This window comes from Microcaecilia unicolor, unplaced genomic scaffold, assembly GCF_901765095.1.
Source record: "Microcaecilia unicolor unplaced genomic scaffold, aMicUni1.1, whole genome shotgun sequence".
Lineage (NCBI taxonomy): Eukaryota > Metazoa > Chordata > Amphibia > Gymnophiona > Siphonopidae > Microcaecilia > Microcaecilia unicolor.
The window spans coordinates 126-26,938 of record NW_021963229.1 but is presented as its reverse complement, the minus strand read 5'-3'; the positions used below and the strand labels follow the sequence as shown (position 1 = coordinate 26,938).

General features: G+C 43.7%; 1 long non-coding RNA gene across 1 annotated transcript in view; it reads right to left on the bottom strand.

The window, feature by feature from the left end:
* The window catches only part of LOC115459089, a 61,350-nt gene extending 36,770 nt beyond the window's left edge, over positions 1–24,580 (bottom strand). The window contains exons 1-2 of the long non-coding RNA XR_003940201.1: positions 24,537–24,580; positions 14,101–14,234 (exon numbers count right to left, since the gene is read on the bottom strand). This is a non-coding gene — a long non-coding RNA (uncharacterized LOC115459089). The remainder of the gene's footprint in view (positions 1–14,100; positions 14,235–24,536) is intronic.
* Between the last annotated feature and the right edge of the window lie 2,233 nt (positions 24,581–26,813).

Here is a 26,813-nt window from a genome sequence, read left to right as displayed (position 1 = left end):
CTCCTGTCCAGCGATCTCTTCTCCCCCTGCCCTGCCCTCCCCTCCTGTCCAGCGATCTCTTCTCTCTCCCCCTGCCCTCCCCTCCTGTCCAGCAATCTCTTCTCTCCCCCCTGCCCTGCCCTCCCCTCCTGTCCAGTGATCTCTCTCCCCCCTACCCTCCCCTCCTCTCCTCCTCTCCATGTTCAGCGATCTCTTCTCTCTCTCCCTGACCTCCTCGTCCAGCAATTTCCTCACCCCCTGCCCTCCCATCCATTGTCCAGCGATTCTCCCTGCCCTCCCTCAGCTCCCCGACAGCCCTCCTCGCTCACCATTCCTTCCTACCCCCCGCACGTGTTTAACCATTTTACTTTTCTTCATCCGTAGCCGTCATTCATTCTCACAGGCAGCTCCACTCCCAGTGGTGTGCTGGTAAATGTTTAACAACAGGCTCTCTCCCTGGTTCACCTCTGCCCTTCCCCCCGTCCACCTCTGCACCCCTCATTCACCTCTGCACCCCCTCCAAATTGCAGAGCTGGCTATAGCCAGGAAGAGAGCCTGGGGGGGTGCATTACTCCAAGAACTAGGGAGCATATTTTGAACGTGATGCGTTCTTTAAGTGGGAGCCAGTGTAGTTTTTCTCGTAGGGGTTTAGCACTTTCATATTTTGTTTTACCTAATATGAGTCTAGCTGCAGTATTCTGGGCTGTCTGAAGTTTCTTGATTATTTGCTGTTTACAGCCGGCATAGAGTGCATTGCAATAGTCTAGATGACTGAGCACCATTGATTGTACCAGGTTACAGAAAACAGACCTTGGGAAGAAAGGTCTTATTCTTTTTAATTTCCACATGGAGTGGAACATCTTCTTGGTTGTGTTTTTCACGTGGCTCTCAAGTGTTAGGTGTCGATCGATGGTAACTCCAAGAATTTTTAGGGTGTCTGAAATTGGGAGGTTCAAATTTGGTGTATTGATGGCGGTGAATTTGTTCTTGTTATGTTGAGAGGTGATTATTAGGCATTGGGTTTTTTCTGCATTGAGTTTCAGCCAAAATGCATCCGCCCATGAATGCATGATATAGAGACTTTGATTGATGTCATTAGAAATTTCCTTTAGGTCTTGTTTGAATGGGATGTAGATCGTTACGTCGTCTGCGTATATGTATGGGTTGAGGTTTTGGTTTGATAATAGTTTGGCCAAGGGTATCATCATTAAGTTGAATAGTGTCGGCAAGAGGGGGGATCCCTGTGGGACTCCACATTCAGGTATCCATGTGGCTGAAGTAGTCGAGTTAGATGTCACTTGGTATGATCGTGTGGTTAGGAATCCCTTGAACCAATTGAGAACGTTTCCTCCGATTCCAAAGTACTCAAGGATATGTAGTAGTATTCCATGATTAACCATGTCGAAAGCGCTTGACATGTCAAATTGTAGAAGTAATATGTTCTTTCCTGTTGCAATCATTTGTTTGAATTTGGTTGTGAGAGTAACTAGTACTGTTTCAGTACTGTGGTTAGACCGAAATCCTGACTGGGACTTGTGGAGTATTGAGAATTTATTTAAATAGTTTGTGAGTTGTTTGGTCACCAACCCTTCTGTTAGTTTGGTTATTAAGGGAATGGATGCTACTGGTCTGTAGTTGGTTAGTTCACTGGCACTTTTCTTTGTGTCTTTGGGTATGGGGTGAGTAGAATGTTTCCTTTCTCCTTCGGGAAGAGTCCATTTTGTAACATATAATTCAAGTGTTTCGTTATGTCTGTTATAAATTGTTGAGGAGCAGATGTCATAAGGTTGTTTTGACATATGTCCAGTTTGCAATGAGATTTGGCAAATCTTTTGAGCATTTGGGAGATGATATCCTCTGATATTGTTTCGAAGTTGGTCCAGGTTCTGTCTGCTGGGTAAATGCCAGGGTCTGGGTCTAGACAATCAAGGAGTTCAGCATAGTCGATGGTACTGACAGGTATCTTAAGTCGCAGTTGTACGATTTTCTCGTTGAAGTATTTCGCGAGGTTGTCTGCTCCTGGTGCATCTTTGCTGTTGGTTGTGACTGGTGAAATATCTAGTAGTTTATTCATGAGTTGGAAGAGTTTATGTGTGTCCTTGTAGTTTGGTCCAATTACAGTTTTGTAATATAATCTTTTAGTTTGCCTTATGGTATATTTATATTTTCTTTGGAGTTGTTTCCAGGTGTTAAATGTGGGGTCGTCTTTCTTTTTATTCCATGCACGTTCTAACCTTCTAACTTGTGTTTTAATTTTTTTCAGCTCTTCATTGAACCATGGTGTTGAATTCTTTCTGTGTGAGGTTCTAGTTTGGGTTGGCGCAATATTGTCTAATATGGATCTGCATCTGTCGTCCCATTCTAAGAGGAATTGTATTGTATCTGTTTTTGTTGTCCATTCGTTGTAGTAAATCTGTTGCCAGAATAATACCGGGTCTATTTTTCCTCTCGTGGTATAGGTTTTTCATTCTTGTTTATTCGGTGTATCTTTCGTTCGCCATTGGAGGGAGATGTTTGCTTTATAGTGGTCAGACCACGGTGCGGGTGTCCATTTTGTGTCTGTTAATATAAGGTTTGAGTTGGGATCAAATCTGTGTGTGACAATGTCTAGTGTGTGTCCTTTGATGTGAGTTGGCTGCGTGTTTGTTCTGTGAAGATCCCATAGTTGTAGAAACTCTTCGCATTCTTGGGTGCTTGTTGAGTTGGGATCTTCAAGGTGCAGGTTGATATCTCCTATTATAATAAGATTTGAGATGGAGACACAAGTGTTCGAGATAAAGTCCATGAAGTGTGTTTGGGAGTCTTGCCAGTTGCCTGGTGGTCTGGAGAGCAGGACTGCGTTAAGGTGATTAATTCTTACCAAGGCGATTTCAAGTTGTGGCAGAATGGATTCGGCTGTGGTTGTGATGGTGATCTCGGATTTGTATATTATGGCTATTCCTCCTCCTCTTTTTCCGTTTCTTGTCCAGTGGGTAATTTTGTATCCTGTTGGGCATAAATCTAAGATTATGGGGTCTTTAAGGTCATGAATCCAGGTTTCAGTGATAAATAGGAGGTCAAGATTGTCTGTAATGATCCAATCAGTTATAATCTCTGTTTATTTACTACTGATCTGGCGTTTACGTATCCCATTTGGATTGGTTGGTAAGGTTCAGTTTGGGGCATGGTTGTGTTAATTTTTATTATTTACCTGTTTTCTTGGTATCTGGTTCTGTTGTGTCCTTTCTTCTCTTTCTGTTGGTTATTTCCAAATGTATTTGTTTTTCCTTTTAGTTGGTTGTTGTTCTTTTGGGTTGGTGCACTGTAGTTGGGTTGTCTGTGGGGTTTGTGTGCTGTGGGTAGATTTGTGGGGTTTGTGTACTGTGGGGTGATGCACTTAGGGAATTGAAATTCACGGGAGACATATGTGTTAGGCGGGGAGAGTCTGATAGGTACGGACGGAGAGAGGGATCTTGGGGTGATAGTATCTGAGGAACTGAAGGTGACGAAACAGTGTGACAAGGCGGTGGCCGTAGCTAGAAGGTTGTTAGGCTGTATAGAAAGAGGTGTGACCAGCAGAAGAAAGGGGGTGTTGATGCCCCTGTATAAGTCGTTGGTGAGGCCCCACCTGGAGTATTGTGTTCAGTTTTGGAGGCCGTATCTTGATAAGGATGTAAAAAGAATTGAAGCGGTGCAAAGAAAAGCTACGAGAATGGTATGGGATTTGCGTTACAAGACGTATGAGGAGAGACTTTCTGAACTAAACATGTATACTCTGGAGGAAAGGAGAAGCAGGGGTGATATGATACAGACGTTCAAATATTTGAAAGGTATTAATCCGCAAACGAACCTTTTCCGGAGATGGGAAGGTGGTAGAACGAGAGGACATGAAATGAGATTGAAGGGCGTAGACTCAAGAAAAACGTTAGGAAGTATTTTTTCACGGAGAGAGTAGTGGATGCTTGGAATGCTCTCCCGCGGGAGGTGGTGGAAATGAAAACAGTAATGGAATTCAAACATGCGTGGGATAAACATAAAGGAATCCTGTGCAGAAGGAATGGATCCTCAGGAGCTTAGTCAAGATCGGGAGGCGGGGCTGGTGGTGGGGGGTGGGGGTGGGGATAGTGCTGGGCAGACTTGTACGGTCTGTGCTAGAGCCGGTGGTGGGAGGCAGGGATAGTGCTGGGCAGACTTATACGGTCTGTGCCCTGAAGAACACAGGTACAAATCAAAGTAGGGTATACACAACAATTAGCACATATGAGTTATCTTGTTGGGCAGAATGGATGGACCGTGCAGGTCTTTTTCTGCCGTCATCTACTATGTTACTATATTTTACTATATTGGGAGTGGTCCATGCGTGGTAGATTAGGGGGAGGAAGTAGATTATCATGAGCGATTTGTTGATCTTTATGTTGGCTGTGGTTGGTAATGGTTGTTAGTGCCTGGTGGTGTTAGTGAATGAATTTTTGTGTGGGCATCGGGCAGTATCAACATTGAGCATATATAAGCATAAATTAAGCAGATTGTGTGAACATCAAGCAGTGTTAATATTAAGAAGGTGCATAGAGGCATTTAGGCACTTAGAAACATGTATAGGTTTGTCTAAGAAGCATTCAGAGGTTTAAATTTGACTATTAGAATTTAACTTTTTGTGAAATGTGTTTTGCCGGCTTCCTGCTTTTAATATACCTAAAAAAATGTACTATGTGTTTTTGCCTCCTACGCAATCTTTTTTTCGAAGTCCCTCTTTGCCTTCCTTATCAGCGCTTTGCATTTGACTTGACATTCCTTATGCTGTTTCTTATTATTTTTAGTTGGTTCCTTCTTCCATTTTTTGAAGGATTTTCTTTTAGCTCTAATAGCTTGCTTCACCTCACTTTTAACCACGCCGGCTGTCGTTTGCTCTTCCGTCCTCTTTTTTTAATACGCGGAATATATTTGGTAGTATTTATTTATTTCTTAAAGACTTTTATGATCAGATTGGACACTCTTCATTTGGTTACCTCTGTCACTTATGGGGATTTTATCCTTCTTCTTCATATTGAAGTGATGAAAATCAGCCTTGCAGGGAGGGGCGTGTCAAGATGGCGGCGTAATCAGATGACTTGAGAAACGCTCCTGTAAACTCGGTGAAAATAATGATTATTCTTCAAATATACCTCATTCTAAACGCAAGGGTCGGTGAGATTGGTGCACCCTCCTACCTCGACCTCTTCTCCAATTCAGCTGAGCTTGGAACGTTTCTTTACTGCTACCTCCCAAATTGCGAAGGGAACGGATCCCATAGCAGGGCTATCCGGGGAAGTGGAAACCCTGCTGGGAGATGAAACCTCCCTCTCTCCACCGCCAACATCGTTGTTACCTCTGTGCCCAGCGTCGACAGCGGCCCTAGAGGGAAACCAGCACCCTACCGGAAGTGTTGCCGGTGTGTCTCCCAGCGAGGGACTAGCCCTGCTGCAGAGAACGCTGAGACCTGAGGCAGGAACCTCAGAGAAAGTACCGGAGATAAATTTGGAAATGATTTGGCTGATGCTGAATACAATGGATTCTACTCTTCAGCAAACATCAGGTGAAATGAACGCACTTAATGCTAAGTTTCAAGAGTTAAAATCAAGGGTAGACTCAGTTAAGCATGAAATAGCTGTAATAATACTGACATCCGAAGGAAAATCGAACAGATTGAGAATTAAAAACAAAAATGATTTCTTTATTCATATATTTCAATATATCGTCACAATACGTGAATATGCAATCGGCATTTATACAAGAGGCAAAAAAAAAAACATAAAAGGAAATATCATTAACAGCCTTTCTGTCCACAAGTTTAGGAAATTTGGAATCCAAGAATTTAGCAATAATTACGAACTAGTGGTTGCAACCTCTGGTTCAGACCCCAGCCTGCATTTAGGGAGGGCACACAACATTCAATTCCACTCTAGCATCTAGAAATTCTTTTAACTGTTTTGGGTCTACAAATTGAAACTGTTTACCCTCAAGCATTACATTACAATAACAAGGAAAACGTAATATAAAAGTTGCTCCCAGTGCTACCACCCTAGGCCCTCCGTCTCATCTGTGTAGGCCTTGAGATTTTCTAAGTGTCTCAGGTTATCAATAGAAATCAAACAAAATAAAACGTGCAGGACGTCAGACTCACAGAAGCAGAAGCCTGCGCGGCCACATTGGTGATCTACAAGGGCCGACTTCTACATGGAATGTTGCTAGTGGAATAGCAACATTCCATGTAGAATCTATAGAAATCAAACAAAATAAAACATGGAAAAGAAAATAAGATGACACCTTTTTTATTGGACATAACTTAATACATTTCTTGATTAGCTTTCGAAGGTTGCCCTTCTTCCTCAGATCGGAAATAAGCAAATGTGCTAGCTGACAGTGTATATAAGTGAAAACATTCAAGCATTACTATGACAGTAAAATAGATACTATTGGAGATTCTACATGGAATGTTGCTACTATTGGAGATTCTACATGGAATGTTGCTATTCCACTAGCAACATTCCTGCGCAGGCTTCTGTTTCTGTGAGTCTGACGTCCTGCACGTACGTGCAGGACGTCAGACTCACAGAAGCAGAAGCCTGCGCGGCCACATTGGTGATCTACAAGGGCCGACTTCTACATGGAATGTTGCTAGTGGAATAGCAACATTCCATGTAGAATCTATAGAAATCAAACAAAATAAAACATGGAAAAGAAAATAAGATGATACCTTTTTATTGGACATAACTTAATACATTTCTTGATTAGCTTTCGAAGGTTTCCCTTCTTCGTCAGATCGGAAATAAGCAAATGTGCTAGCTGACAGTGTATATAAGTGAAACATTCAAGCATTACTATGACAGTAAAATAGATACTATTGGAGATTCTACATGGAATGTTGCTACTATTGGAGATTCTACATGGAATGTTGCTATTCCACTAGCAACATTCCTGCACAGGCTTCTGTTTCTGTGAGTCTGACGTCCTGCACGTACGTGCAGGACGTCAGACTCACAGAAGCAGAAGCCTGCGCGGCCACATTGGTGATCTACAAGGGCCGACTTCTACATGGAATGTTGCTAGTGGAATAGCAACATTCCATGTAGAATCTATAGAAATCAAACAAAATAAAACATGGAAAAGAAAATAAGATGACACCTTTTTTATTGGACATAACTTAATACATTTCTTGATTAGCTTTCGAAGGTTTCCCTTCTTCCTCAGATCGGAAATAAGCAAATGTGCTAGCTGACAGTGTATATAAGTGAAAACATTCAAGCATTACTATGACAGTAAAATAGATACTATTGGAGATTCTACATGGAATGTTGCTACTATTGGAGATTCTACATGGAATGTTGCTATTCCACTAGCTCTTCACAAATCCAAAGACAAGAACTATATGTGTGTGCGACCAGCTAATCTATAAAATAATTTTATAATATATTGAGTTTTTGATTTTTTAATTTTTATGTATATTTTTTAGGAGCCCTCGGAAGAAACCACTTTAAGGCAACTGCATTGTTTTTTGCCTAGTGGCATAGTCTCTCTTCATTGGGTCGTCCCTTTATATGACTATTTATAAGTGCTGTTGCACACACTCACTCCAAAGTGCTCAAAATATATATACGTGCTCTAATGAAAAATAAATGAAATGAAAAACTTAAACTTATCTTGAATGCCACTTCATTTCTCTTGCTGTTGGAGTCCACTTAGGCTTCCCCTAAATTGCGCCCGACGCCGCGGGTTTCACTGCTTTCATCAGGGACTGTTGGGAATTCAAAGCGGGCCATTTTAACCCGAGTCCCTGATGAAAGCAGTGAAACCCGCGGCATCGGGCGCAATTTAGGGGAAGCCTAAGTGGACTCCAACAGCAAGAGAAATGAAGTGGCATTCAAGATAAGTTTAAGTTTTTCATTTCATTTATTTTTCATTAGAGCACGTATATATATTTTGAGCACTTTGGAGTGAGTGTGTGCAACAGCACTTATAAATAGTCATATAAAGGGACGACCCAATGAAGAGAGACTATGCCACTAGGCAAAAAACAATGCAGTTGCCTTAAAGTGGTTTCTTCCGAGGGCTCCTAAAAAATATACATAAAAATCAAAAAAATCAAAAACTCAATATATTATAAAATTATTTTATAGGTTAGCTGGTCGCACACACATATAGTTCTTGTCTTTGGATTTGTGAAGAGCGTGATTATATTTACCAAAGATTTTGTGGTGTGGAGATTTAAGTGGTTTCAGCTATTCCACTAGCAACATTCCTGCACAGGCTTCTGTTTCTGTGAGTCTGACGTCCTGCACGTACGTGCAGGACGTCAGACTCACAGAAGCAGAAGCCTGCGCGGCCACATTGGTGATCTACAAGGGCCGACTTCTACATGGAATGTTGCTAGTGGAATAGCAACATTCCATGTAGAATCTATAGAAATCAAACAAAATAAACATGGAAAAGAAAATAAGATGATACCTTTTTTATTGGACATAACTTAATACATTTCTTGATTAGCTTTCGAAGGTTGCCCTTCTTCGTCAGATCGGAAATAAGCAAATGTGCTAGCTGACAGTGTATATAAGTGAAAACATTCAAGCATTACTATGACAGTAAAATAGATACTATTGGACATTCTACATGGAATGTTGCTACCATTGGAGATTCTACATGGAATGTTGCTACTATTGGAGATTCTACATGGAATGTTGCTATTCCACTAGCAACATTCCTGCGCAGGCTTCTGTTTCTGTGAGTCTGACGTCCTGCACGTACGTGCAGGACGTCAGACTCACAGAAGCAGAAGCCTGCACGGCCACATTGGTGATCTACAAGGGCCGACTTCTACATGGAATGTTGCTAGTGGAATAGCAACATTCCATGTAGAATCTATAGAAATCAAACAAAATAAAACATGGAAAAGAAAATAAGATGATACCTTTTTATTGGACATAACTTAATACATTTCTTGATTAGCTTTCGAAGGTTGCCCTTCTTCGTCAGATCGGAAATAAGCAAATGTGCTAGCTGACAGTGTATATAAGTGAAAACATTCAAGCATTACTATGACAGTAAAATAGATACTATTGGAGATTCTACATGGAATGTTGCTACTATTGGAGATTCTACATGGAATGTTGCTATTCCACTAGCAACATTCCTGCACAGGCTTCTGTTTCTGTGAGTCTGACGTCCTGCACGTACGTGCAGGACGTCAGACTCACAGAAGCAGAAGCCTGCGCGGCCACATTGGTGATCTACAAGGGCCGACTTCTACATGGAATGTTGCTAGTGGAATAGCAACATTCCATGTAGAATCTATAGAAATCAAACAAAATAAAACATGGAAAAGAAAATAAGATGATACCTTTTTATTGGACATAACTTAATACATTTCTTGATTAGCTTTCGAAGGTTGCCCTTCTTCGTCAGATCGGAAATAAGCAAATGTGCTAGCTGACAGTGTATATAAGTGAAAACATTCAAGCATTACTATGACAGTAAAATAGATACTATTGGACATTCTACATGGAATGTTGCTACCATTGGAGATTCTACATGGAATGTTGCTACTATTGGAGATTCTACATGGAATGTTGCTATTCCACTAGCAACATTCCTGCGCAGGCTTCTGTTTCTGTGAGTCTGACGTCCTGCACGTACGTGCAGGACGTCAGACTCACAGAAGCAGAAGCCTGCACGGCCACATTGGTGATCTACAAGGGCCGACTTCTACATGGAATGTTGCTAGTGGAATAGCAACATTCCATGTAGAATCTATAGAAATCAAACAAAATAAAACATGGAAAAGAAAATAAGATGATACCTTTTTTATTGGACATAACTTAATACATTTCTTGATTAGCTTTCGAAGGTTTCCCTTCTTCGTCAGATCGGAAATAAGCAAATGTGCTAGCTGACAGTGTATATAAGTGAAAACATTCAAGCATTACTATGACAGTAAAATAGATACTATTGGAGATTCTACATGGAATGTTGCTACTATTGGAGATTCTACATGGAATGTTGCTATTCCACTAGCAACATTCCTGCGCAGGCTTCTGTTTCTGTGAGTCTGACGTCCTGCACGTACGTGCAGGACGTCAGACTCACAGAAGCAGAAGCCTGCACGGCCACATTGGTGATCTACAAGGGCCGACTTCTACATGGAATGTTGCTAGTGGAATAGCAACATTCCATGTAGAATCTATAGAAATCAAACAAAATAAACATGGAAAAGAAAATAAGATGATACCTTTTTATTGGACATAACTTAATACATTTCTTGATTAGCTTTCGAAGGTTGCCCTTCTTCGTCAGATCGGAAATAAGCAAATGTGCTAGCTGACAGTGTATATAAGTGAAAACATTCAAGCATTACTATGACAGTAAAATAGATACTATTGGAGATTCTACATGGAATGTTGCTACTATTGGAGATTCTACATGGAATGTTGCTATTCCACTAGCAACATTCCTGCACAGGCTTCTGTTTCTGTGAGTCTGACGTCCTGCACGTACGTGCAGGACGTCAGACTCACAGAAGCAGAAGCCTGCGCGGGCCACATTGGTGATCTACAAGGGCCGACTTCTACATGGAATGTTGCTAGTGGAATAGCAACATTCCATGTAGAATCTATAGAAATCAAACAAAATAAAACATGGAAAAGAAAATAAGATGACACCTTTTTTATTGGACATAACTTAATACATTTCTTGATTAGCTTTCGAAGGTTGCCCTTCTTCCTCAGATCGGAAATAAGCAAATGTGCTAGCTGACAGTGTATATAAGTGAAAACATTCAAGCATTACTATGACAGTCTGACAGGGTGGGAGGATGGGGGTGGGTCGGAGTTATGCATGGGGACATCAAAGCATATCATTGATATTCTAACAGGATGGGTGTGGATAGGTGAGGGGAGGGTGATCAACAGAGACATACAGCTTTATGGTTTATAATGGGCTAGGAACCCCAGATCCTTGTTAAGTCCTTTCTGTTGGGTGTTAAAATATTCAATCATTCTGACTACAAACAGAGCAACTTCCAGGAGCTAACACAGGTGCGTCCATTCACAGCGCCATCTTGGATCCGACCAGTCCAGATTGAGAATTTTAATAGGCGTCTGAACTTACACCTTTTGAATTTCCCCAAACTCCCTGGGAATAACCCGATCGAATTATTCAGAAGGTATTTAAACGAGGTGTTGAAAATACCCAGTGAAGCCACAACTCGGGCATTCGGCACACACTCAGACGTATCAACCCCCGCCCCCTTCAATACCACACTACAAGCCGTATCTTCGATAGAATTGGATTTATTTTGGCCGCAGCCAGGAACATCAAAATTGTTACAACTTAAACAAATTACATTACATCTTCTACTAATCATTATGCCAGCATGCATTTCTACCCGGGTACACAGCTTCTACACGTAGTTGCATATTCTGGGCCACAGGCCAAGCCGTACCAAGCCCCTGTGGCCCCCTGTGCTGTTTTCCAAGCACCCGACGTCACTTGGTGCCTCCCGTTGAAGGAGGCACCTACCACATTTACAAAATGACGTTCTAGGCCTCCCGGCCGCCCAAGCCAGGAGACAAGCTGTATACACGTTGTTTCCTGTTGAAGGAGGCACCTACCACATTTACAAAATGACGTTCTAGGCCTCCCGGCCGCCCAAGCCAGGAGACAAGCTGTATACACGTTGTTTCCTTATAACAAGGCTGCTCACATGCAAGCCTACCATTTGCATCAACTTGATAATTTTCCACACAACTCTTTCTGCAGCAGTAGTTACCCCAAACTTGTAACTGTTATGTGTCAAGCTGCTGTGTACCCATTGCTGGCTGTGCGTAAACATTGTAGTCTAATGCCTCGCTGCGACAAATCTTGCCTCTCAAGTGGGTGGGCGGGTGGGCGTTGCTCTTCTCCTGCTTCCAAATTCAAAAGGACTTCCTGTGCAGTTCAAATTCCTCTCTCCTCCTCCCTTGCTCCTCCCCTTCTTTCCTGCCCCCTCCCCTTGCTACCCCTTGTTTCCCTCCCACTACTACCTCTGCTCTCTAGCTAGGCCCTCCCTGTACCCTCCCCCACACTTCTGTCTTCGCTGGCCTTCAGCCCGGTTGTGGTCGGCCCCCCTTTAATGGGTGTGCCTGGTTCTTTCCTCCAATAAATAAAATATATTATATTCCTAATCCTAAGGGGGAGGAAGTAAAAATGGAAGGCGCAGGAATAAATTTGGATTCAAATAATATTTCAGCCATATTGGAACAATCTTTAGATGTTACAACAGAAAGGTCTACCCTTATAGTGTCCTTTGTATTTGAACAAGACTTAAATAATATTATCAGACTTTACTTCAAAAATTCAATTACTTGTTTTGGAGGAGCTAAAGTGTGGATTTATCCTGATGTAACCAAGCAGACCCAACAAAAAAGGAAAGCCTTTTTGGCATTGAAATCAGGGACATGTGATCTAGGGGAGTTATACGCAACCTAGCTATCTCTCTATATAAAAGGCAACCCCAATGTTCTAATGAAGCCTCCACGGAAGTTGAGGCGCCCGAGATATCCGGTGTGCCCCTGAGTGTCTGCACCGCCCTCGCGTCAAAACGTGATGACGTCGAGGGCGGAGCAATGACACTCGAGGGCCGAAACGAAAACGGCACAAGCACGGAGGCGCAGCACACAAAAAACCTCCCCACACAGAGCAACGAACAACGTCCGACGGTCACACAGAGGCAGGCAAGCAGCTCGGAGGGACGCAGGGAGGGGGCCCCTACCATTATAGAACCTTGCTAGCACCCGTTTCATTGCGCTGAGAAACGGGCCTTTTTTCCTAGTTGTTAATAATTATGTTTGTAATCTTCTCTAATTCATATCGCTCCCCCCATTTTAGTGGTCTAAGAAAGCGAATATTATTATGTAAAGGATTGAAAAATGTTGATTACATATAATTTCCTTTGAATTTTCTTTTTTATTTTCCTTTTGAGATGTAAAATGCATGGCAAGTGTACTCTTGTTGAAATTATGAAACAAAATAAATATAAAAAAGAAAATGAGTCTTGCAAAAGGACGTGACCTGATGCATTGCTGCCATGTTCCATTGTAGTAGTCAACAGAAAGCAGAGTCTGTACTCCAGAGTAACATAGTAACAAAGTAGATGACGGCAGAAAAAGACCTGCACGGTCCATCCAGTCTGCCCAACAAGACAACTCATGTGTGCTACTTTTTGTGTATACCCTACTTTGATTTGTACCTATGCTCTTCAGGGCACAGACCGTATAAGTCTGCCTAGCACTAGCCCGGCCTCCCAACCACCAGCCCCGCCTCCCAATCACCGGCTCTGGCACAGACCGTACAAGTCTGCCCAGCACTATCCCCGCCTCCCACCACCGGCTCTGGCACAGACTGTATAAGTCTGCCCAGCACTATCCCCGCCTCCCAACCACCAGCCCCGCCTCCCAACCGGCTCTGGCACAGACCGTACAAGTCTGCCCAGCACTATCCCCGCCTCCCACCACCGGCTCTGGCACAGACCGTATAAGTCTGCCCAGCACTATCCCCGCCTCCCAACCACCAGCCCCGCCTCCCAACCACCGGCTCTGGCACAGACCGTACAAGTCTGCCCAGCACTATCCCCGCCTCCCACCACCGGCTCTGGCACAGACCGTATAAGTCTGCCCAGCACTATCCCCGCCTCCCAACCACCAGCCCCACCTCCCAACCACCGGCTCTGGCACAGATCGTATAAGTCTGCCCAGCACTATCCCCGCCTCCCAACCACCAGCCCCGCCTCCCAACCACCGGCTCTGGCACAGACCGTACAAGTCTGCCCAGCACTATCCCCGCCTCCCACCACCGGCTCTGGCACAGACCGTATAAGTCTGCCCAGCACTATCCCCGCCTCCCAACCACCAGCCCCACCTCCCAACCACCGGCTCTGGCACAGATCGTATAAGTCTGCCCAGCACTATCCCTGCCTCCCACTACCAGCTCTGCTATCCAATCTCGGTTAAGCTCCTGAGGATCCATTCCTTCTGAACAGGATTCCTTTATGTTTATCCCACGCATGTTTGAGGCTATAGATGTCCCCTTAAAACCTGTGGTGGGGTGAACGGAAAAATAGCTGTCAGATGTACTTACAGTGTCATTAAACAATTATCACATACGTCCTTAGGATTGTTAAGATGCTTCAGTAGAGGAGGTAACGTGCAGGGAGGAAGGTCAACTATACACTTATTTCTAAGGTTGCGTTGAAGTAGTTTCAGGCAAATATACTGCAAAGGAAACAAGCAAGAGTCAAAGATCTCCTGACTCACAAGAAGCACCACATCTGTGGAGTGTCAGAGAGTGAGTGAGGAGGAACAGAGAAAGGGTGTCAAATTTTCATTTGTTCACTTCTGGAAGTGGAGGGAGTTGGGAACACTCTTTTACAGAGGAAGGGATGGAAAATTTTCACGCCGGCACATCTGGAGTTGGGGCATAGACGGTCGGTGGCCTAACTGTTTGGGGAGGCTAAAGGGGGCGTGGCCAAGGGTGGGGCCAGGGGCGGGGCTTACATCCATAATTGTCTGACAATTCACAGAAAAAAATAAAATAATCACAATTAATACCTTTTATTAAATTTAGATATTAGATATGTATCATAAGTCAAAGAATAAAGTGGTTGCTCAAAGCATGTACTAACCACAATCGCTCAACTGCAAAACACTATGCACAACTTTGTGCAAAAACACACTCAGAACCTTACTGTACCATAAATATTACACTGGGCAAACCCTAATACACCAATATACCACCCACATGGAAAATGCAGACCATCAACAATTTGAAACACGGGATCATAATATCACAATTCTCATGTACAGCCACAAAAAACACCCTTTTAGGGTGGATAGTGTTCACAATGAGCTCCTTTTATTAACGACTATATGTGGATCCTTCAAGAGGTAGTGTGTCATGATTTAGGCTCTACACCCTTTCTGATGTTTTAGTGCAACCTCAGTAAGGCCAACACACAATCTCTCCACTGCAAAACACTATATACAAACTTGTGCAAAAACAAACTCATAACCTTACCAAACCATAACAGCACTAATTCCAAGGACAGGTCGAGCTAGCACTATAATTACACCGGGCTCTAAACACCAGTACACAAAATAGTGAAACAAAAAACAAAACAAAAGGGCTGCAAATACTACACGCTAGCAGAATACTGCACCTTGATCACACATGAAAAACACATGACACAACAGATATGAAGGCAAAATACTGAACTGGAAAGTTACCTGAAGAAGTCAGACTCAGCATGCAGCAATATTAGAAAAACTGAAACGTGCATGCAAAATATCACAGATGCACATTTCCAAAAGCTGACATATTCCAATAAATTCTGAATAAAATACTTTTTTCTACCTTTGTTGCTGATCATTTAGTTTTTCTATTAGCTTAGTCCCAGTGTCTTCTGTTTTATGCAGTGTCTTCTTTCCATTTGATATTTTTTCTCTCAACATGTCCACCATCCTCCTGTGTCCTTATGCGTCCTGTCTACCATCTGTAGCCCTGTCCCCTATCCTTTCTCCAGTTTCAACATCTGCCCTCAAAGTGTTCCAATCCAGCCCTTAAATTGAGCAATTTACCCTCCATCCATATCCAGCATTTCTCCTCACTCCACTCCCCTCCATCCATGTGCATCTCCTTCCTCTGTCTTCCCTCCCCTCCATCCATGTCCAGAATTTCTCCTCTCTCCCTTCCACTCCATCCATGTGCATTTTTCCTTTGTCTTTCCTTCCCTCCATCCTTGTCCAACATTTCTCCTTTCTTCCCTGCCCTCCATTCCATACATGTCCAACAACTCTCCATTCTCCCCTGCCCTCTCCTCCATCCATCCATATCCAGCAAATTTCCTCTCTCCCCTGCCCCCATTCATCCATCCATGTCCAGCAACTCTTCATTCTCCCCTGCCCTCTCCTCCATCCATACATACATACATATCCAGCAAATTTCCTCTCTTCCCTGCCCCCTCATCCATCCATGTCCAGCAATTGTCCTCTCTCCCCTGCCCTCCCCTCCCCTCCATCCATGTCCAGGAACTGTCCATTCTCCCCTGCCCTCTCCTTCATCCACCCATATCCAGCAAATTTCCTCTCTCTCCTACCCCCATTCATCCATCCATGTCCAGCAATTCTCCTCTCTTCCCTGACCTCCCCTCCATCTATTCATCCATGTCCAGCAACTCTCCATTCTCCCCTGCCCTCTCCTCCATCCATCCATACATACATACATATCCAGCAAATTTCCTCTCTTCCCTGACCCTCCATCCATCCATGTCCAGCAATTCTCCTCTCTCTTTCCTGCCCTCCCCTCCATCTACCCATGTCCAGCAATTCTCCCTTGTTTCTCCCCCCCCCCGCAAGGGCTGGACGCATCATAAGGAAGGCTGGTCAGAGGAGGCGGGGCACGTCATATCGTCAGCGTCAGGCCAAAGCCCCGAAGCAAGCTGTAGTACGATGTTGGCGTGCCCGTGCTGCTACCGGCAGCGATGGGTGATCTAAATCAAATTAAAGGGACCGACCACAGGGAGGGAGTGAGAGGGATAGATGCTGCATCGGGGGGGGTGGGGGGATGAGCTAGAGAGAGAGAGAGAGAGAGACGCTTGGGGCTTGCGGCTGGGGAGGCTTAGCCTTCCCAAGCCTCTTATACCGGGCGCCTATGAGTTGGGGTATTTTTGTGCACTTTTTAATAGAGGGAGGCAGATGCAGATGTTTTCCCTTGTGTACATTTAAGTGGAGGGAATTTGGTACACTTCTTTACAGAGGAAGGGGTGAAACATTTCACTCGTAAACATCTGGAGTTGGGGTATTTTGTGAACTTTGCAATAGAAGGAGGCAGGTGCAGATGTTTTCACTTGCGCACATGTGGAAGTGGATAGAGTATGGTACACCTCCTTTACGGAGGAAGGGGTGGGAATTTTCACCTTTGCGCATCTGGAGTTCGGGTATTTTTATGCACTCTTTAATAGAAGGAGGCTGGTGCAGTCAGACGTATTTTTAACCTTTTCATACAAATGAAAGCACACACAGCTCTCCTGAGGTAAACTTGAAGAACCCCGAGAATCAAGATACCAGCCGATATTCAAAGATAATCAGAGCCTAGTTTTAAATAGAAAGTGGTTACATCACTGCGAGACACTTCCTATTATCTGTGTTAACTAAGGAAGGAATCATTCACTTATCTGTAACAGCTTTAAATATAAACAAGCACCACCTGCTGGCCAAACTAGAGAAATACACATCAGAATTAATTTAGGCATTTTACAGGCTTGTTAAAACACACTGTTTCTATTAGCTTTGCTAGAAATGGAAGGTTAGATATGAGGGTGATATTTACTGGGCTGATGGGGGTCCAGGTTAGTTTTCTTTAACAGTGGCCTAAGAAGAACTATTTTTAGAGGAAGAGGAACAGTGCCCAAAGATAGACTGTTTATTACCATAGTGTTAAGAAGTGGGAGCAGTCCCAAAGAAGGAGGTTTTAACCAATTTGATGGAAGTCTAATATAATAATTTGTACCTCCAATGTTCCAATGGTTGGTTGTCTGGGTTCATAACATCCTGATGTCAGCCAGCCTCCAGCGTTCCATTTACTCTCACTGTCCCACCCTTGCGTCAAGACGTAATGACGTCAGAGGGAGGAACAGTGAGAGGGAAGGGAACGCAGGAGGTGAGCTGATGACAGGAGGTTACGAATACAAGCAAGAGAAGTGAAGGCAACAGAACGCTGGACATGGATGGGAGGATAGAATCGAGGGACATCGAGGGGAGGGCAGGGCAGCAGAGAATCGACATGGATGGGATGGGAAGAGAGGAGAGAAACGCAGGACACGGATGGGAGGGCAGGGCACATGAGAATCACTTGACATGGAGGGGATGGGAGGCGAGGTGAGAATCGCGGGACACGGAAGAGAGGGCAGGGCAGAGGAGAATCGCTGGACATGGAGTGGAGGCAAGGGAGAGAACAATCGCTAGACATGGAGGGGAGGCCAGGGCAGAGGAGAATCAATGGACATGGATGGGAGGAGAGGATAGAATTGCGCAACATGGATGGGAGGGCAGGGTACAGGAGAATTGCTGGACATGGAGGTGATGGGAGGTGAGGTGAGAATCACGGGACAAGGAAGGGAGGACAAGGGCAGAGGACAATTGCTAGACATGGAGGGGAGGCCAGGGCAGAGGAGAATCAATGGACATGGATGGGATGGGAGGAGAGGAGAGAATTGCGCAAAATGGATGGGAGGGCAGGGTACAGGAGAATCGCTGGACATGGAGGTGATGGGAGGTAAGGTGAGAATCTCGGGACACGGAAGGGAGGACAAGGGCAGAGGACAATCGCTGGACATGGAGGGGAGGCCAGGGCAGAGGAGAATTGATGGACATGGATGGGATGGGAGGAGAGAATCGTGCAACACGGATGGGAGGGCAGGGTACAAGAGAATCACTGGACATGGAGGTGATGGGAGGAGAGATCATGGGACATGGAGGAGAGGGCAGGGTACAGGACAATCGCTGGACATGGAGGGGATAGGAGGAGAGGAGAGAATCACAGGACACGGAGGGGAGGGAAGGGCAGACGATACTCGCTTGACATGGAGGGGACACCAGAATTGCGGGACATCAAGGGCAGGGCAGTGCAGAGGACAATCACTGGACATGGAGGGGAGGACAGAACCATGGGATATGGAGGGGAAGGCAGGGCAGAGGAGAATCGCTGGACATGGAGGAGAGGCCAGAATCGCGGGACACCGAGGGGAGGGCAGTGCAGAGGAGAATCGCTGGACATAGAGGGGAGGCCAAAATCACAGGACACAGAGGGCACGGCAGGGCACAGGAAGATTTCTGGAAATGAAGGGGAGGCCAGAATCGCAGTACACGGAGGGGACGGCAGGGCAGAAGAGAATCACTGCACATGGAGGGGTGGTCAGAATCGCGGGATACGGAGGGGATGGGAGGGGAGGGAAGAATCGCTGGACATGGAGGGGAGGGCAGGGGAGAGAGGAAAAATTGCTTTGATGACAGCCTTAAAAACATAATCACCATTACAAGATAGCCTTGCTAGCGCCCATTTCATTTGTTTGAGAAACGGGCCTTTTTTACTAGTACGATCATAAAACAACAGTATGAAACATAATATCAAACTCAGAAAACATCAACAAACAATAAAATCATCATAAAACAAACTAAAAATCAAAGGTCCAAACACTGAAAGGATTTCTCCTAACTTTCAGAGCTTTGCTCCATAATTGGCCTCACTGAAAATTTACTAGGGCTGAATGCCAAAATCTATGCTCATAATTTCACTAAACTCTTACAGTTGAGTGGAGGAGTAGCAGACTTTGATCCTGGGGAACTGGATTCTATTCCCACTGCAGCTCCTGGTGACTCAGGGAATGTTGCTACTATTTGAGATTCTGTTGCTACTATTTGAGATTCTACAAGGAATTTTGTTACTATTTGAGATTCTGTTGCTACTATTTGAGATTCCATTGCTACTATTTGAGATTCTTTTGCTACTATTTGAGATTCTACAGGGAATGTTGTTGCTATTTGAGATTCTGTTACTACTATTTGAGATTCTTTTGCTACTATTTGAGATTCTACAGGGAATGTTGCTGCTATTTGAGATTGTGTTGCTACTATTTGAGATTCTACAGGAAGCCGTAGCGGAGAAATTAAATGAATTCTTTGCTTCGGTCTTCACCGAGGAGGATTTGGGGGGGACACCGGTGCCGGAAAGAATATTTGAAGCGGGGGAGTCGGAGAAACTAAACAAATTCTCTGTAACCTTGGAGGATGTAATGGGTCAGTTCAGCAAGCTGAAGAGTAGTAAATCACCGGGACCTGATGGTATTCATCCCAGAGTTAATAGAACTAAAAAATGAACTTGCGGAGCTACTGTTAGAAATATGCAATCTGTCCCTAAAATCGAGTGTAATACCGGAAGACTGGAGGGTAGCCAATGTTACTCCGATTTTTAAGAAGGGTTCCAGAGGAGATCCGGGAAATTATAGACCGGTGAGTCTGACGTCGGTGCCGGGCAAGATGGTGGAGGCTATTATTAAGAATAAAATTGCAGAGCATATACAAAAACATGGACTGATGAGACAAAGTCAGCACGGATTTAGTGAAGGGAAGTCTTGCCTCACCAATCTAATGCATTTTTTTGAGGGGGTAAGCAAACATGTGGACAATGGGGAGCCGGTTGATATTGTATATCTGGATTTTCAGAAGGCGTTTGACAAAGTGCCGCACGAAAGACTCCTGAAGAAATTGCAGAGTCATGGAATCAGAGGTAGGGTACTATTATGGATTAAGAACTGGTTGAAAGATAGGAAGCAGAGAGTAGGATTGCGTGGCCAGTATTCTCAGTGGAGGAGGGTAGTTAGTGGGGTCCCGCAGGGGTCTGTGCTGGGTCCGTTGCTTTTTAATGTATTTATAAATGACCTAGAGATGGGAATAACTAGTGAGGTAATTAAATTCGCCGATGACACAAAATTATTCAGGGTCGTCAAGTCGCAGGAGGAATGTGAACGATTACAGGAGGACCTTGCGAGACTGGGAGAATGGGCGTGCAAGTGGCAGATGAAGTTCAATGTTGACAAGTGCAAAGTGATGCATGTGGGTAAGAGGAACCCGAATTATAGCTACGTCTTGCAAGGTTCCACGTTAGGAGTTACGGATCAAGAAAGGGATCTGGGTGTCGTCGTCGATGATACGCTGAAACCTTCTGCTCAGTGTGCTGCTGCGGCTAGGAAAGCGAATAGAATGTTGGGGTTATTAGGAAGGGTATGGAGTCCAGGTGTGCGGATGTTATAATGCCGTTGTATCGCTCCATGGTGCGACCGCACCTGGAGTATTGTGTTCAGTACTGGTCTCCGTATCTCAAAAAAGATATAGTAGAATTGGAAAAGGTACAGCGAAGGGCGACGAAAATGATAGTGGGGATGGGACGACTTTCCTATGAAGAGAGGCTGAGAAGGCTAGGGCTTTTCAGCTTGGAGAAGAGACGGCTGAGGGGAGATATGATAGAAGTGTATAAAATAATGAGTGGAATGGATCGGGTGGATGTGAAGCGACTGTTCACGCTATCCAAAAATACTAGGACTAGAGGGCATGAGTTGAAGCTACAGTGTGGTAAATTTAAAACGAATCGGAGAAAATTTTTCTTCACCCAACGTGTAATTAGACTCTGGAATTCGTTGCCGGAGAACGTGGTATGGGCGGTTAGCTTGACGGAGTTTAAAAAGGGGTTAGATAGATTCCTAAAGGACAAGTCCATAGACCGCCATTAAATGGACTTGGAAAAATTCCGCATTTTTAGGTATAACTTGTCTGGAATGTTTTTACGTTTAGGGAGCGTGCCAGGTGCCCTTGACCTGGATTGGCCACTGTCGGTGACAGGATGCTGGGCTAGATGGACCTTTGGTCTTTCCCAGTATGGCACTACTTATGTACTTATGTACTTATGTACTATTTGAGATTCTCCATAGAATGTTGGTACTATTTGAGATTCTACAGGGAATGTTGCTATTTGAGATTCTGTTGCTACTATTTGAGATTCTCCATGGAATGTTGCTACTATTAGAGATTCTGCAGGGAATGTTGCTACTATTTGAGATTCTGTTGCTGCTATTTGAGATTCTACAGGGAATGTTGCTACTATTTGAGATTCTGTTGCTACTATTTGAGATTCTACAAGGAATGTTGTTACTATTTGAGATTCTGTTGCTACTATTTGAGATTCCGTTGCTACTATTTGAGATTCTTTTGCTACTATTTGAGATTCTACAGGGAATGTTGCTGCTATTTGAGATTATGTTGCTACTATTTGAGATTCTACAGGGAATGTTGTTGCTATTTGAGATTCTGTTACTACTATTTGAGATTCTTTTGCTACTATTTGAGATTCTACAGGGAATGTTGCTGCTATTTGAGATTGTGTTGCTACTATTTGAGATTCTACAGGAATGTTGCTACTATTTGAGATTCTCCATAGAATGTTGGTACTATTTGAGATTCTACAGGGAATGTTGCTATTTGAGATTCTGTTGCTACTATTTGAGATTCTCCATGGAATGTTGCTACTATTAGAGATTCTGCAGGGAATGTTGCTACTATTTGAGATTCTGTTGCTGCTATTTGAGATTCTACAGGGAATGTTGCTACTATTTGAGATTCTGTTGCTACTATTTGAGATTCTACAGGGAATGTTGTTACTATTTGAGATTCTGTTGCTACTATTTGAGATTCCGTTGCTACTATTTGAGATTTTTTGCTACTATTTGAGATTCTACAGGGAATGTTGCTGCTATTTGAGATTATGTTGCTACTATTTGAGATTCTACAGGGAATGTTGCTACTATTTGAGATTCTGTTGCTACTATTTGAGATTCTACAGGGAATGTTGTTGCTATTTGAGATTCTGTTACTACTATTTGAGATTCTTTTGCTACTATTTGAGATTCTACAGGGAATGTTGCTGCTATTTGAGATTGTGTTGCTACTATTTGAGATTCTACAGGAATGTTGCTACTATTTGAGATTCTCCATAGAATGTTGGTACTATTTGAGATTCTACAGGGAATGTTGCTATTTGAGATTCTGTTGCTACTATTTGAGATTCTCCATGGAATGTTGCTACTATTAGAGATTCTGCAGGGAATGTTGCTACTATTTGAGATTCTGTTGCTGCTATTTGAGATTCTACATGAATTGCTGCTAGTGGAGGAGTACCCTAGTAGTTAGTGCAGTGGACTTTGATCCTGGGGAACTGGGTTCAATTCCCTCTGCAGCTCCTTGTGACTCTGGCTAAGTCACTTAACCCTCCATTGCCCCAGATACAAATAATACCTGTATATACTGTGTAAACCATTTTCAATGTAGTTGCAAAAACCGCAGAAAGGCAGTATATCAAGTCCTATTCCCTTTTTCTCCCCCCCCCCCCCCTTACATTTAGGAGTAAAAAAAGTGAGTGTCAACCAGGAAGGATTTAGGGAAAGAAGTTATGAGCTTGGCACTGATTTTTCATCTCTAGGTCTCATCATCTCATCCCAATACAACACATATAAACTCACAAACATAAACACCCCAGGTTATACCCTTCCTATCGCAGACAGCCTGAAAATTCTCGGAGTAACAATCGACCGGAATCTCTCACTAGAGAACTAAGTAAAATCTACCATAAAGAAAATGTTTCACTCAATGTGGAAACTTAAACGGGTGAAACCATTCTTCCCGAGGGAAACATTCTGCAACTTGATCCAATCAATGGTACTAAGCCATGCAACGGAATCTATGCGGGTTGCAAAGAACAAATTATAAAGAAACTTCAGACCTCTCAAAACATAGCAGCCAGGCTTATATTTGGAAAAACTGCACTGGCTCCCAATCAAAGAACGTATTGCTTTCAAAATCTGCACCCTGGTTCACAAAATCATCTACGGCGAAGCCCCTGGATACATGACAGACCTCATAGACCTGCCAACCAGAATCACAACAAGATCAGCACAAACATATTTAAATCTTCACTACCCAAGCAGCAAAGGACTCAAATACAAATCAACATACGCATCCAGCTTTTCTTATTTAAGCGCACAAGTATGGAACGCATTGCCAAAAATAGTAAAAACAACGTACGACCACTAAAAACAAACCTGTTCAGGAAGGCATATCCCACTAACCCAACATAAAAGCCTGAGTACCTGCAACACAACAAAACCAAAGATCGTAATGGACACACCCCAACTTCCCGCTTCCTCCCCAAGTTCCCCTATATGCCTACCATACATGAACCTTATTCTACCACAATAACACCTTGTATTTGTTCATACCGGAACTGGCGAACGCCATTACGGTACTGTGTAAGCCACATTGAGCCTGCAAATAGGGGAGAAAATGTGGGATACAAATGTAACAAATAAATAAATTTCACTCAGAAATCTATAAACAGTAAATTTAGCAGAAAATAGCAATGCCTGATTACCACTGTGTTTCCACCACACTAGAAAAAAAAAAATTTTCCAGAACGCGGGAAATGGCGCTCACTAGACTTGGAACTAACGTCACCAGCCACATTGGACTAACAGTAGTTCAGATTTAGCATGTGGTAAGCCCGTGTTGGGCTTACTGCCGCTTTTTAAAAAAACCCTTAAAAATCTAAATTCAGAGACTCAGCTTTTTGAATACTGTAAAAGTGAGATGGTAATGGGAAGAGTATGTGACAAATTTCAAGAGGATTGTTCCTCAGACTGGGCCTAGAGAGCCCTGGTTCTAGTGGAGGTAGGGGATATTTTGAAATGATTCTGCCACTATGGTCGAACAGATTAGATAGGTGGAGCTTGTTCTTGCTTTACAGCCATCAAACGTATGACCAAAAGTGTAAAAATTGGGGATTGCGGTTACTACCCCGTCCTCTGACAATCCACCAGGAAAATATGGGGGTGTGGATCGGATAATGATTTGAGTTCAGGTTGTGGAGATTTGGTGTCAGGAATGTTGTCGGGGAGAGGTAACTAAATTTATATTTACCGTGGGTTTTTTAGCAGAGACACTTGGAATGTCAAAAACTGAAAAAGAAGAAAACATGGGTAAGAATGATGGATATTTAACATATCACCATCTGTTTGAATAAGAATGGAATATTCAGCACTGACAGTCTCCACCCCTCTTGCTAAAATATTGTTTCATCCATCCTTTCCTTCCTTCCACAGTACTAAAGATAAATACCTGACCTTTCAGATAAATCACCCAGTACTGACTCATCTTCGAAAGAGATCACTGATGATGTAGTGACCTTCAAGAGAAATCACCCACTATCTACTGACCTCATAGAGAACTCACTCAATATCGATTCATCTTTCAGAAAAATCACTGATCTTGTAGTGACCTTCAAGAATGGGAAAGGGGAGGGGGCTTGATATACTGCCTTTCTGTGGTTACAATTAAAGAAGTTTACGTATTATATACAGGTACTTATTGTACATCTGGGGTGATGAGGGCTATGTAACTTGCCCAGAGTCACAAGGAGCTGCAGTGGGAATTGAATCCCATCACCCAGGTTCTGAGGCTGCTACACTAACTACTAGTCCACTCCCTACACACCCAACTAGAGAAATCACCCTACTACTACTACTACTTAACATTTCTAAAGAGCTACTAGGGTTACGCAGTGCTGTACAATTTAACAAAGAAGGACAGTCCCTGCTCAAAGGAGCTTACAATCTAAAGGACAAAATATGCAGTCAATCAAATTGGGGCAGGCTATCTATGACCCCAAAGAGAAATCACCCAAAACAATTCTATAAAACAGTATATGTCCTGACTTATAGATAGATTGTGTGTGTGTGTGGAGGGGGGGGGGTCTTGGGGACACAGGCCCCCCAATCTTGGCTCAGGCCCCCCACTCTCCCAGCATCCATGCATCCACTGGCTCTCTCTCCTCCCATTCATTTTTACCCATTTCTCTCTCCCTCCCTCCCCACCCATCCCATATTACCCGTTTTTTTTCTCTGTCCCCTTCCATGTACTCACGTCAAGCAGCACAATTTTCCTCCTTTCCTCCCCTTGCAGCCTTGCCGGCAATAACCCAACAAGACACGTAGGAGGACCACAGGTCTCTGCCTGCTGCTACTGTTTCCTGTGCTGGTCCTGCCTCCTCTCATGTAAACTTCCGGGGGTTGGCACAGGAAACAGTCATTAGCAGCAAGCAGAAACCTGCGATCCTGCATTTCTCTTTGGGTTATTAGTGCGGCCTGGCAGAGCTGCAAGAGGAAGGAGGAAGGAAAATTATGCTGCTTGACGTCAGTACATGGAAGGGAACAGAGAAAGAAAATGGGTAATAGGGGATGCATGGTGAGGGAGAGAGAAACTGGGTAAGACTACATGGGAGGGGGGGGGGAAAGGAGAGAGACAGAGAGACCACAGAGGCAATACTAAATGGGGGGAGAGATCATTTGCTAAAATCTTCTCTCAGTATGTGTCGGCGGCCAAAAAAGCAAAGTGGATGCTAGGAATTATTAGGAAAGAGATGGTGAATAAGACCGAAAAATACTATAATGCCTTTGTATCGCTCCATGTTGTGACCGCACCTTGAGTATTGCGTTTCGTTCTAGTCACCGTATCTCATAAAAGATAAAGTGGAATTAGAGAAGGTTCCGAGAAGAGCGACCAAAATGATAAAGGGGATGGAACTGTTCTCATATGAGGAAAGGCTAAAGAGGGTAGGGTTCTTCAGCTTGGAAAAGAGGTGGATGAGGGGACTTTTGATTGAGGTCTGTAAAATTCTGAGTGGCGTAGAATGAGTAGAACTGAATCGATTTGTTGGTCGTTCCAAAAGTACAAAGACTAGGGGACACTCAATGAAGTTACATGGAAATACTTTTAAAACAAATAGGAGGAAATATTTTTTCACTCAACAAATAGTTAAGCTCTGGGAACTCTTTGTCGGAGGATGTAGCAACGGTGGTTAGCGTACCTGGGTTTAAAAAAGGTTTGAACTAGTTCCTGGAGGAAAAGTCCATAGTCTGCTATTGAGACAGATAGGGGAAGCAACAGCTTGTCATGGGATTGGTAGCATGGAATGTTGCCATTGTTTGGGTTTCTGCCAGGTACTTGTGACTGTTCGAAACTCGATACTGGACTAGATGGACCATTGGTTTGACCCAGTATTGGAACTCTTATGTTCTTAAGTACTACTGCATGGTGGGTGGGTGGGGGGACAGAGAGAGAAATAGGAGCAAGGCTGGATGGAAGAAAGGCAAGGGAAAAGCTAAATGGTGCAGGGAGTAGAGTCAGGATAGTGCTGCA